This window comes from Castor canadensis, chromosome 16, assembly GCF_047511655.1.
Source record: "Castor canadensis chromosome 16, mCasCan1.hap1v2, whole genome shotgun sequence".
In the NCBI taxonomy this organism is placed as follows: domain Eukaryota; kingdom Metazoa; phylum Chordata; class Mammalia; order Rodentia; family Castoridae; genus Castor; species Castor canadensis.
This window is the reverse complement of record NC_133401.1, coordinates 25646519-25660908: the sequence shown is the minus strand read 5'-3', so window position 1 is coordinate 25660908 and position 14390 is coordinate 25646519.

Genomic DNA, 14390 nt, shown 5'->3' with positions numbered 1-14390 from the left:
ACCTTACCATTTGCAGGTAAATGGATGAAACTGGAGAACATCATTCTGAGGGAGGTTAGCCAGGCTCAGAAGACCAAAAATCATATGTTCTCCCTCATATGTGGGCTTTAGATCTAGGGCAAATACAGCAATGTTGTAGGACTTGGGTCACATGCTAATGGGAGAGCACATATGGGAGGTATGGGGATAGGTAGGAAACCCAAAACAGGAAAGTGTTTGATGTCCCCACAGCAGAGGAACTAATACAGAAACCTTAAAGAGACAGAGGTCAATATGGGAAGGGGATCAGGAACTAGTGTAAAGGTCAAGCAGAGATGAATCAACTTGGGTTGTAACACATTTAAACATGGAAGCAATGCTAGGAATCTCTCTGTACAGCTATCCTTATCTCAACTGGCAAAAATGCTTTGTCTTTCTTATTATTACTTATGTCTTCTCTTCAACAAAATTAGCGATAAGGGCAGAACAGGCTCTGCCTGGAAGGAAGAGGGGTTGGGGGGAGAGGATGGGGGCCTGGGGGAGGGAATGGCTCAATGTATGCACATGTAAATAAATGAATAAAAAATTTTTTTAAATAAATAAATTAATGAATAATGAAAAAAAAACTCCAAAGAAATCTATATCCTGAATACAGCCCCTCAATTTTTATTTTGCAATGCTGAGGTTTAACTCAGAGCCTTGCGCTTATTAGGCAGGCGCTGTACCACGTGAGCCACATTCCAGTCCAGGAGTGCCTCAATATTTTAAATAATTTGTGTCACAAAATATGTGTGACGACTGGAGGTGTGGCTCAAGCAGTAGAGCGCCTGCTTTGCAAGGAGGAAGCCCTGAGTTCAAGCCCAAGTCTCACCAAAAATAAAATAAAATAAAAATAAATAAATAAATATGTGTGACGAAGCAAGGGCTTAGGGCATGACTCAAGTGGTAAAGGAATTGTCCAGCAAGCTGAGGCCCTGAGTTCAAGCCCCAGTAGCACCAAAAACATAAAATAAATGTGTGCAGAAGCAATATACTTTATTACCATTGCCAGCATTCTTAAATGACCTGTACTGACAAAAAAAGAAAACAAAAACAAAAAAAAAAGAAATTGATTAAAAGAAGAGGATCAGGTTTACCAAATATTTTTTAAAATACAAATAAAACATGATACAGCAAACAAAGGATGTAGAATAGGCTGCCTAAGGAAAATGTGAAGTATTTGGTGAGGGTATTGGTAGATGAATAGATATAGTGACATGTAAATTTAAAAAACTAAGAGAGCTTGCAAATTATAAGTTTGAAAGATATTAGGACTTGTGTGCATGAAACTGAGTTAAAAATTAGTTGCAAGAAAGTTTGCTAAGTTCATGATATTGAAATATCTGCCACTTGGATAAAATAATGCAAATTTCTACTAGATGCTATTTAGACAAAAAATTATATACAGACATATAGAAATAAATTAATATCTAGAAGATTAAGCATATACAAACAATGCATATTTTATTTTGAAAGGGCTGCAGAAAATAATGAGGAATTAAAAATGGGGTCATATAATAATTTAAGAATATTAAAGCATCTAAAATAATTTAACTTACATAAGATTAAAGACAAAAAAAGAAACAATATTAAAAGTTGCCTCCTGTAGCAAAATAAAAGATGGATGCTGGTGTTAAGTGTCCATTTTAAACTGCTAAATTAAAGATGAAAGAATTATGTATGTGAAAGATAGATCCAAATGATAAACATAAACACAGAAACAAGCTTGATCATATACAAACTTACATGTAGAACATATTTGTAATGATGGAACTACTCTATGGACCTCGGATGAGGAGGAAAAGGAAAAGAGAATGATAGAGCATCAACAATATCATAAAACACAAGGTCTGTGTAGATAGAGGATATAACCATATGTAATGAAAGCTACTGAATAATGGGGGTGGGAAGGAAGGAGTAAGGGACAGTAATGGAAGGGTTGAGTGAACCAAAGTAGACTCAATGGGGATATATCGGGATATCCCTTTGAACACTGGCTTAAAAACTAATAATGAAAGACAGCACTGTAAAATTGGTACAGTGGGGGATAATGATGGCAGGCACTTGTGGGAGGGGGAGGGTGAATGAAGGAGATTAAGGTGAGGATATATGGTTGATGGACTTCATATACCTATGTGAAATAGAACAAAGAAACCTCTTGCAGTTGCTTTAAGAGGGACAGGAAGGGGTTGAGGAAGAAAAATGGTAGAGGTAATGTAACTAATGTACAATGTAAGGCTACTCAGAATTGTCACCCCTGTACAATGATTATATCCTAATAAAAATGTTTTTAAATACCATGAAAGAATGATGTAAGCAAGCATTTCTCAGGATAAAAGAAGGCTCCATAAATATTGTTTTTGTTACATACTGCAAATAAAAAATAAAAAAGTTTAAAAGTTACACTTTTATTTAGAAGTATATTGTTTGCCAAATATATAATTTAGGGCCAGAGCCCTACATAGCCTGTAGGGCTACAGTTAGATAGTTTTTTTTCTAGTAATATCTAAGAAACTTTTGTAGTCACTTAAAATTTGGATACTTCTTATAGGATTGTTTAAGACTAGAATCATAATCTAATAATTTACTCCAAATAACAATTATTAGTAATTAATAGCTTTAATAATCTAATAGCTTACTTATTTGTTCTAATGTTTGATAACTTGTTAAATTTTCATAAGTGACTAAGGTATTAAAATTGGAGAAATACCAGAATCTTGGTAAAGTACACATTAGTTGAGAGAAATTGGTGCTTTAAGAAATCAAATTAATTTCTGGAAAATTCATTAACAGTTTGATTCCAGTGTTACACAGGATGTGAAAGAGAGAAAAAATTATGCACTTTATGTATATGTACCTATACAGAGTTGGCATTTTCTTGGGAAGAAAGTGTTTTAGAATAAACAACAGAAAAATAGCTAATTTATAATATAAATTCATCAAGAACCCATGTAAGTGGGGAGGAGTGGCTCATTAAATTGCAGAGGAATCATACAAATGAATTTAAATTAGGACAAGGAAGTCATCTTAGCAGGAGTGAGAAAGAAGATTGTGGTAAGTGACAGAGACAGAAAAGACCTGTTACTCTCAGACTAGCTGTGATTCTGGATCCCCTGTGCTCTTTAAGAATTGCAATTATCTCTGGAAAAATAAGACCTGTCTCCACTCTTCTATCAAAGTGATTTTTGGAGGTACAATTAGAGAACTAAAATAATCCCATGTTACTTCCTGGGATGGGACAGGAAGTCTCCACCTGAGCCCTGCTACCTGGGACCTCAGCATCAGAACAGAGCAAGTGATCGCTGTCCAGGCTGAGTGGAGAAACAGCTTTCAAAATCTTTAGCTTAGATCCCAATGGATCTGCAGCAGGTGCAAAGGTATAATCATGAAGGCACTGTTAATTCCAGTCAAGTGTCCAAGCTGCATTTAGACATCAATGTATGTGTAGCCCTCTGCTTATTCCTGCTCACCAAGCATTGAAAATACTCAATTGCTTTTGCAAAAAGATTTCTATTTCTCTAGAAGGGAAGTATGGCTTACCTTCTTCACACAGATCTCAGAAATTGTCTATAGACATGATATTACTGGTGCAATGAAGTGCCTCCTACTCCCCAGAGCCCATCAGAAGGAGATGCAGGTGAATGGTTTTGCACTCCTCACAGGAAGTTTACAGAAACTGAATGCCATGGCCACCTACACATCATCAGAACACATCATCACCACCATAAATTTCCTCTTAGGGTCCTACATACCCAGTACCATTAGATGACAGGTGTGCAAGAAGAGGTCAGGAGCTAAACATGCTCTTAACTCTATACAAGAAGGAAAGCCAAGTCTGTGCGTTCAGTGTTCTCACTCAGAGGAGCCATGACAGGGAAGGAGGAAAAGAGATATCAGAAACCCTGGCACAGGAAGGTTGGGGTGATGTTTTGTCTCATGAACCCTAAGAAAATATTTCTGCTATGTGCTTTTCTATATTCAGTCATGAGGGCTGGGGGCATGATTCAAGTGGTGCCATGCTTGCCTCTATTCAGTTTTGATCCTGGAAGAGAAAAAGAATTACACAACCATACCATAGTTTTATAACAAGCATTCTATATTTCTAGGAATATGGCTCTTCTCTACTTAAAAATCAGGTCTACTTACCAAAATGTTATTTCCTGCTGGGACAGTGGCTCCCATGGCCAAATTCACAGCATTTTTGTAATAGGTTGCATCTCCTCTCTGAGATAAAGGTTTGGGGTGCCATGAGGTCATCTCCTTGCTGGGAGGTGATTATCATTTCAGATTTAAGTGCACTGACAGTGTTTGCTTGGGGATTTGAGATGATCTTAGAAAAACATTTTTGAAATGTTCAAATTAGTGAAAGCTATTATAGCAGTTAGTCATAACTAGAGTTAACCATGGTTCAACTTGTTTTATGGTTCTTGAGTTTACAATTGTGCAAAGTGACAGCTCTTCAGTAGAAACCAGAGTTCACATCAGTTCAGTAGGTTAAGTGTATTAATTGATTTGTTTGCTTACAATATTTTCAGCTTACAATGTGTTTACTGGGATTGACCCCATCCTAAATAAACAAACATCTGTAATCATCTGAAAGACAGAAAAAGAGAAATAGATGAAGAGAAAGACAGAGACAGAGAGCAAGACAGAGAGGGGCAGAGAAAACATATTTAAATTGTCTTTAATAACTTCTGTCATTTCTCTTGTTTTCTAGCTTTATTCCATTGTTGTCCAATAAAATACAGGATGTAATTTTCATTTACTTGTATTTGTTAAGACTTGCTTTGTGTACTAAAATGTGATTTGTTTTGGAGAAAACTTTGTGGCTTCTGAGAAGAATGTGTATTCTGTGGTTGTTGGGTGTAACATTTTGCAGATCTGTGAAATCCATTTAATCTACAGTATCATTTAAAATGAAGTTTCATTGTTGATTATTTGTTTGGATGACCTATCTTTTGGTGAGTGGAGTTTAAAGTCATCCACCATTATTGTGTTTGAGTCTATCTGTGCTTTGATATCCAGTAGCATTTGCTTTATGAAACTGGGTGTGCCAACACTTGGTGCATATAAGTTTTCAATTGCTATGCTCTCCTGATGGGTGTTCCTTTCTCAATATGAAACAAACTTGTCTCTTTTTGACAAATTTTCGGTTGAAGTTGTGCTTTATCAAATATGAGTACAGCTACTTCTGTTAGCTTTTGGGCTCCTTTTGCTTGGAATATTTTCTCCTAGTCTCTCACTCTAAGCCTGTGTTTTGCCATTGCCAATGAGGTGTGTTTTTTGTAGTCAACAAATGGTTAGTTCTTGGGGTTTTTTTTTAATCTAATCTACCAGTCTATTTGTTTTGATTGCAGAATTGAGACCATTAACATTCAAAGTTATTAAATAAAGAAATGTAGTAACTCCTGGTATGTTATTGTTTTGTAGTGTTTGATTGTTCCCTACTGCTCATTAGCTTCTCTACCTGTCTCATGAGATTTATTCTCTCCTGTATTTTCATGGTTGCATTCACCTTTCTCTTCTATTTGTATGTTTCCTACAGTGCTGACTTAGTGGTCATGAATTCCTTTATCTTTTATTTATCATGTAAGGTTTTGATTTCTTCTTCAATCATGAAGGGTAGGGTTGCTACATTACAGTAATCTAGATAAGCAGTTACTGGCCTTTAGGGTGTGAAATACAACATCCCATGCCCTCTTTGCTTTTTACTTCTTTGCATTTCTGTTAGAAATATTATTATGCTGATGTGTGTGCTTTTTATGTGACTTGGTACTTTTCTCATGCAGCTTTCAATATTCTGTATACCTAATTATTTAAATACAACATCTTGCCAAGAAGTTCTTTTCTAGTCTTATCTGTTTGGTATCTCAAAAGTCTCTGTGCCTGATTACAGTCTCTTTCTCAAGATTTGGGACATTTACTTATATTATTTTATTGAATATGTTTTCCGTGCCTTTAGCTTGCTCCTCTTCTCCTTCTCCAATGGCCATGAGCCATAGGTTTCATTTTCAGTGGTGTCCGATGTGTTTTGTTTGTTGAGTTCCTAATTCTTTCATTTTTTACCTTTATCTTAATGTTCTAATACTTAAACCTTGTCTTCAAGTCCTGATCTTCTGTCTTCAGTTTGATCCATTCTACAGAAGAGGGTTTCAACTGAGGTTTTTTCATTTCCAGAAGTTCAATTTGATTTTTTTTGAAAATTTCTATATCTCTATTGAATTCCTCTTTCATATCCTGCATTGTCTTCCTTATTTCATCCAGCTTATTTGTATTCTCTTGATATTCATTCAAACATTTCTTCAAACCTTCCCCTTTGATTTTTTTGATCATTCTTTTGAATTTTTTCTGGGATTTCCTTCACTTCTCTGTCATTAGTGTCCATTAGTGTGTAGTTGACTTTTGGAGGAGTCTTGTTGCCTTGTTTTTTCATATTTCTTGTAGTTTTTGCTTTGAGATTTGTACATCTGATGACAGAGCAATTGGTTAGAAATTTTAATTACCTGTGGTCTTCCAGTTGGAAGATTCTCAGTGTTCAGACAGTACTGTGTAGTGGCAGCATTAAGGTTCTGTTTGTCCCCACTGGATGTGGATAAGGCTCAATAGCCAAACTTTTAACCATGTGCTCAGGGCACCAGGTATGATAACTAACCTGACAAAGACTGAGGAAAACTAGCTGGGGTATCTTGTAGTTCCCACTGTATAGATTGTTGCTATATGTGGGAGAGGGGTTGGGTCAGTCACCCCACTATAGAAGATTCCCTTCTTTATGCACCAAAAGTCAGTGCTGGCTGCAAGGACCTTTACAGCCTGTGGGCCTGGCTTGTTTTCACTTTCTCTATAAGCCCCACCTCTTAATTTGTGCCCCCTGAGCCAGCAAACATCCAATCCTAAGGGTGTCCCCTCAGTGTGTCAGAAAGTGAGGAAGCAAATAGAGTGCTGAATTCTACAATGGCAGCAGGACAACTGAGTGACCCAGGTCCTCTGTCTGATGGCCTCAGTGCTTTCAGGCCCCACCTAACAGTTCACCCTCACCTCATCTTGTGAAAAGGAGGAGTCTGGGGATATCACATCACCCACAGGTCTTGAGCTCAGAGTTCTCAGACCCACCTAGAAGCAAAAACATACAGCCCAGGTACAGTTCCCAGAAGCTGGTCTCTATGTTTTCAGATCCTGTCCAGCAGCCAACCTCTCTTTGGTACAGGGGAGGGAGGGGCCTCAGACTCTCAGTTCTACCTGGCAGCAAACATACATTTCCAGGAGGTAGTTCCTAGAGGAGAAGCATGTCAACAGTCATAGTCTTAGTGATCTTTTTCTGCTGTGACCCTCACGTGATGGGACTTGCTCTTCTCCAGGGAAGACAGAGCCTCTATACACCTGGCCTTTCACTATTCAAACTGTTTAAACTTCTCAGTGAATCCCCAGCAGACACTCTTAGTCTCAACCACCTCTTGTGACTCTCACCCAACCAGATACTATGGCAAGGCATTCCAAGTTTTCCAAGGCCATAACTGTTCCTTGTTTTCAAGTTCCTAGAATGTCTCAGTCCCAACAGGCTCCCTTTCAAGATGGCATGTCACTCTTGCTCTCTGAGATAATGGAAAGTACCAGATGTTTCTTCTCTGAAGCTAGCATGTCACAGTGGAACAGTTACTGTCTCACCATATCCCCACACTGGGTTTAAGGGTTGAGGGAATATGTGGGCTTATTCTGCAGCTAGAATTGCCAGTGTCACTAGGACTATTTGACTTACCCTGTAGTTGTGAGTTGGGTTTCTCCCAGAGGATCCAGATGGAACTGTGGACTTTTTTCTCCTTTACTCAGTCACCTTTCTGTTTCTTCATGCTTCTACTATGACATTTTACCCAACTTCAAATCTGTGATGTACAGATGTGTGTGTGTGTGTGTGTGTGTGTATTTGGATTTTAACTCAAGGCCTTACACTTGCTAGGCAAGTACTCTACTACATGAGCCATGCCTCTAGTCGCTAGTGTTCAATATCAAATCTTTTATACATATATTTTTCTTTTTCTCTTATCCTCTTATCAGGTAAAATAAGATGTTTTGACTTTAGAGCATAGTTTTTAAATATTGCCAACTTTACTTCATATTACTTTTTATGGAATACCAAAAAGGGTAAACATCACTCAAAGAGTTTGAAATGTTTTCTGGTTATTCCGCTTCCAGTTCTACACAGGATAGTTGTATCAAGTTAGGTTGAAGTATGGCCTTGCTATTGAGTACAGGTAATGTGTACAGGTAATAGGTTGACAAGCGGAGAACTTGTGTCAATTTTATTCATCAAATTAGTGGTTAGATATTATTCCAAAGGTTTTTGTGATAATGTTTTTGGATAATATAAGCATTCAATTTATTGGACTTTGAGTGGAGCAGATTGCCTTGTCAATGAGCCTTGTTCAATCAGTTGAAGACCTGAATAAAACTAAAGACTAGAGGAGTTCAATCAAGAGGAAATTCTGCCAGCAGAAGCCTTCTTCCTTAAATTGAAAAATCCTCTGGTCCCTGGGTTTACAGCCTGCTAGATCCCTGTACAAATTTTTAAGTTCCATAATTGTGTGAAACAATCATATATTTGTGTGTATGTATGTATGTATATAAAACGGATTGGTATTTTATATATATATATGTGATTGGCATATTGACATCTGACTGAGTTCAGTCCCCTGGTCAGAACATATGAGGCAACTTTGCTTCTGCCATTTTCTGCTCTTATTTGGTAAGTTTGTGTGGTCTGACCCCCTATTTTTTCCTCCTACATGGAGTCTTGCTGAAGGTGTTTAATAAATAATGTTCAGTCGGAGGATGAAAGTAAATTGGGGGGGGGGGAAGCAAGAGAATACCAGCTTTCAACAGCAATCCAAATTTTCTTCAAACTCCATGGATTCTGATAGTAAGAGATTTCAGAAGCTCAGAATGTTCACTTCAGTCTAGATCCATTTTCTGTTGTTAATCTCACAAGACCACAGACTGGGTAAGTTACAAAGAAATGTATTTTAGAAAACTGTTATGATATAGGGTCAAGGGGCACATCTGGTGAAGGCCTTCTTGCTGCCAGCATTCTGAGGTGCTGCTGGGCATCACATGGTGGGACAGGGAGCACCCCCAGAGACCTAGTCAAATGGGGGTTACAACAGGACCACTCTCCAGACAACCCACTAAGCCAATGAATAGAGTAATTCCTTCATGAGGGCAGATCTCTAATCCATTGTTAAATGTCTCACTTGGTCCAGGGTCTTAATATCTCATGATGGGGATTAAATTTCAACATGATTTTGGGATAGACAAACCATATTCAAGCCACAAGAGTCCCTCACTCAACAAGAAAACTATTGGAGGGACCTAGGGAGTCCCCCATCTACCTCAGAGCATCTTCCCAGCTATTGAGGACACCAGTTGTTAAATATTGACCAAAAGATTTGGGTGGAGAACTATGTAGCTCATACCCATAGAGCACGGAGTGAAATTCTAACATGTAGTTAGTGACTTTTTAGTAATGTGATGTGTTGTCACCATTACTGCCATTAATGCTAAGTGTCTATCATCCATTCAATAATGTGAACTGTTGTCACATTACTGCCATTAATACTAAGTGCCTAGTACCCTTTGTACTAAGTTCTGGGTACTCTTTGCTTAGTAAAGATTGCTGTTTTTTATGAACCATTGGGAGGTTTCCCAGAAGGTCCACAGATATTGAAAACATTCTCACATTTACTTTGTAATATCCTGGACTCCCCATTTCAGGTTTAAAGACTCCTTCTTGGCCTTGAAGGATGCAAGCATTTTTCTTTCATATATTTATATGGCAAACTTCTTGTGTGAGTCTGGCATGCCACATCTTCTAGTGTGCAGAGAAAATGAATGCACCTCAACTCCAGCCACTAACAGAGTCTGACACAGAAAAACCACGACTTAATATGGAGCTGAGCTATCAGAAACCTAGGTAATACTGAACATAAAAGATGTACCAAGTTTTTCCTAAGGCTTCTTAGAAATAGGAACCTCCCAGATCACACCTGCAAGAGAGAAATAATTGACCCACAGAATGAGGGAGAAGAGGAAGAGAACAGACAGAGTCCAAAGGTGAGAGAGAACTTGGTGTATTCAGGAAGCATCAGATAGTTATGAGTGTGATTCAACAAGAGGGAAATTGGGGAGGACAATACTGAAGAGCTCAGCTTGGCCTTATATATTAAATTAATGACTTTGTCACTTACTACTGAAGGGCTGAGCATTGCAAGATATGAGAGGTATCCAGGAAAGTTCAGGGAAAGAACACTAATCCATTCAATGTGATGGATTTAACTAGGGAGAAGGGCTGGGCTGTGACTCAAGTGGAAGAGCACCTGCTTAGAAAGGGTGAGGCCCTGAGTTCAAACCCTAGTACCACCAAAAAACTAAAAAATGGTAAAGGAGATATAGTGAAAGAGTCTCAAACCATCTGCCTGACACACTGTCCATTGCATGTTGAATACCTGTGAACAAATAACTAGATCCTGAGGGATTTCATCTGCTGGATATTAGGGAGCTTTAGAAGAGGTCTGAGCATAAGAACCTCAGGTCTGGTTGTAGAAAACGTGATGTAATGGGATAGAGAGAGGCCTTAGAGAGGTGCTGGTACAATGGTTCAGGTTAGCAAAGATTAGGCCTTGTTAGGGGTTGGAGAGCTGGGTGTCAGTGGCTCATGCCTGTAATCCTAGCTACTCAGGAGTCAGAGATCAGGAGGATTGTGGTTCGAAGACAGCCTCAGGCAAATAGTTTTAGAGACTCTATCTTGAAAAATCCCATCACGAAATAGGACTGGTGGAGTGGTTCAAGGTGTAATCCTTGAGTTCAAAACCCAGCACCTCAAAAAAAGGGTAGGAATATTGAGCAAGAGAAGAGGAAATATATTGAAGAAAGCCTTCAGAGCGGAGAAAAAAGGCAAAGAGACAAAAAGGAAGTTCAGAAGTCAATTCTAAACAACTGTGGGTATGATAAAGCTATTTCCAGGGACAAGTATCCAAGAGGCGTGCAGATTTGGGGACAGCAGAGAACAGATATTGACTTCCACTGTAGATACATTGAGTAGGAGGATCCTGTATGATATTCTTCTAGGAATGAGTCAAAGAACAGTTGGACTGAGCAGGAAATACAGCCAAAAGCATAATCAATGGAGAAGAGGGGAAGGCTAGAGTCCAAGGGAGGAGTAACAGGAAGGAAAGAGTGAGATCCACCAAATCTGGGAACACTCTTATCCAAGCATCTGTGGTGGACACCTGCCACTCCTTGTCAATAAATCTGGCCATTTGACACCTGTGGACACCCTGTATGTCTATAAAGTCTACCCTTTTAGGGTCTATACTTCTAAAGATGAAAGTAGATGCTCATGTCATCTGCCTCCATGCAGGAAAGGTGCAGACATGTGACCTGGATTCTACAGGTCAGAATGCACTCATATAAGATGTCAGTAGAGGACTTAGACACCATGCAGAACCCTTACGATTGATGCATACCTCAGGTTTTCTAAGTAGAGTTTAAACATATAGAGCTGAGCACCAGCACCGCAAATTGTACAGTCTCAGGTACCACCCAGTATTTTTGGAGAGAATGTCAATGTCTCCTCCCAGGAAGGATAGCTCTGTCATTACCAAGAGCAGTTCTGTGTTGCTGCTGATTGTCCTTAGAGATCCTCCTCCAGGTCTGAGTCTCTGGTCCTCCAGAGATGCTCAGAGTTCCCAAAATCCTTTCAAAAGTTAATTTTCCAAATAGAAATCATTATGAGAGATCACTCTACACCTATCAGGATGACCACTATCTAAAGGACAGAAAGTGACAAGTGTTAGTGATGATGGGGAGAAACTGAAATCCCTATGCACTGTTGGTGGAATGAAAAATAGAAAATAATGTGAAAGTTTCTTAAAAAAATTAAAAATGAAATTACCATATGATCCAAGAATCCCATTTGGAGAGAACTGAAAGCAAAAATCTCAAAAAGACATTTACACACTCATGATCATTGGAACATTATTTACAGGAGACAAAAGGTGGAAGTAAGCCATCAGCAGATGAATGGATAATGGAAATTTGACACATACACTCAACAGAATATGATTCAGCCTTTAAAAAGGAAATCTGTTATATCCTGTATTGGATGAACTTGAGGACATTGTGCTAAGTCAAACAAGCCAGTTACAAAATGACAAATGCTGTGTGATTCCACTCATATGAAGCATCTGAAGTAGTCAAAATCATAGATAAAAGCAGAAAGTAGAAAGGTGGTCATCAAGAACCATGGGAAGGGGAGAGAGGTCCGTGAGCACATAGTTCTAGATTTGCAAGATGAAAAAGTTCTCAAGATCTGTTACATAACAATGTGAACAGGCACAACTGAACATAAAAATGGTTGAAATGGCACATTAAAAATGTTATATTAATAGTACAAGGGGGTTTCATGTGAAATTCCATATATACACAGAGTATTTTTTATCAAGTTCACCCCCCCTATATTCCCTTAGCCACCCCCTATCCCTCCTTCTTAAAAACCATGCTTGTGGGTTTCTTCATGCCCTCTCCATACATACACACCATACTTTGATCCTCTTCACCCCCTGGTTTCCTCTACATTTCCCCTGCCCCTCCTGTTTAACTCCATCCTGAACAGTATCCCTTCTGTACTCAAGTCTCATTATTGTTGTTATAAAGTGGTTTAAAAAATTGGCAGTACTGGGGTTTGATCTCAGGACATTGCTTGCTAGGCAATTGCTCTACCACTGAGTCACACCCTAGCCCTTTGTGCTTTGGTTATTTTTGGCATAGGGTCTTGAACCACTATTCTCCCCATGATCTCCTGAGTCTCCAGGATTATAGGCATGAACTACTGTCCCAGCCTTCTAGTCCCAATTGGTTTTTTGGGGCAGTACTGGGGTTTGAACTCAGGGCCTCACACTTGCTAGGCAGATGCTCTACCATTTGAGCGGCTGTCAACCTTTTTTTGTGTTGGGTATTTTTGAGATAGGGTCTCATGAACTATTTTCTTGGTCTGGCTTCAAACTGCAATCATCCTGATCTCTGCCTCCTTAGAAGCTATGATTACAGGCCTGAGCCACTAGCACCCAGCTTAACTTCAATTAAAAAAAAAAGAAAAGAAAAAGAAAAGCTATTTTCTGCTTCAATGAGGAAGGCAGAGAGTCTGTTGCTTACAACTACAAAATCTTTCTGAGACAGGATGTCTCACGTGTCTCACATGACAAAGTTGACTCTAGCAGCCTACCTGCTGGTGAATTTGAAGTCTGACCCACAACAGAGACAGCTCAGTTGACTAGAGATGTCCACTCCTGGGGCTTCTCCCATGAAGATGAACTTTATTCTTTCCACACACCTGTGACTCACACTCTCTCCTCTTTTTCCCTCTCCTTCCCTCTCTCCCTATCCCTCTGTCCCCCTCTGACCAACCCCCCTCCAGCACTCACAAAATCCTTTTGGTTTTCCCAAGTTGCCAGCCCTGTCCACACCTAACCCTAGGCTGCTATAGAAAATACCACAGCCCCACACATCAGTCTTTATAGGCTGGTGGCCTCTGACTCTCTGTGGACTTTGTCTCAGGCTCTGCCCAGATGACTGTTTCCTTACTTGCTCAGTGGAGACAATAATAGTACCTATGTCATAGGTGATGTGCAGACTGAAAGAAATAAGGTGTCAGGCTTGCCTAGAATAAGGTCTTGCATACAGCAACTGCTCAATAGATGCTATCATGCAGTCCTTTTGGGGCCATAATGAATCAGCTTTGTCTTCCTTCCCTCCAGCTGGTCCAGAGTTCCTTCCCCATCATGGAAACCCAGCCTAGAGGGTAAGCACCTTGTGAGCTCTGCCCACCCTAAACTTGCCTGGATTGCAGCTCCCTAACCACCATCCTTTTCTTCCCTCCTTCCTTTCCTCTCTATCTTCCTTTCCAAAGACAGCAAAGGCCGCTTTTGCTCTGGATAAACCCACCACAAGTTCTCCAGACCTGGACCACCCAGTGAGAGGCAGGATGGCTGGCTGTCAGTGACAATCCCAATCTGAATTAATTAAAAGCAAAGTTTCAGTTTCTCAGCCCCAGCTGGTCACACCTGGCTACCATCTTGGACAGTGTAACAATGTAACATCCTTGTGGAAGGTTTTATCAGAGACAGAATCCCTTTCTTCCCAGCTCCAAAGGAGTTTCTCTGAATAGACCACACCCTCTTCTGTGTCTTTCCTGTGAAATTAGTTGCACTAGCTAAATTGCAACAAAATAGAACAAAAAATTCCCTGTGACCTAGTTTCCCCATCTACAAAATTGCCATAGTAATACCAACTCCTACCCCCTCCCATAGTTAGATGAAAGGGACCTA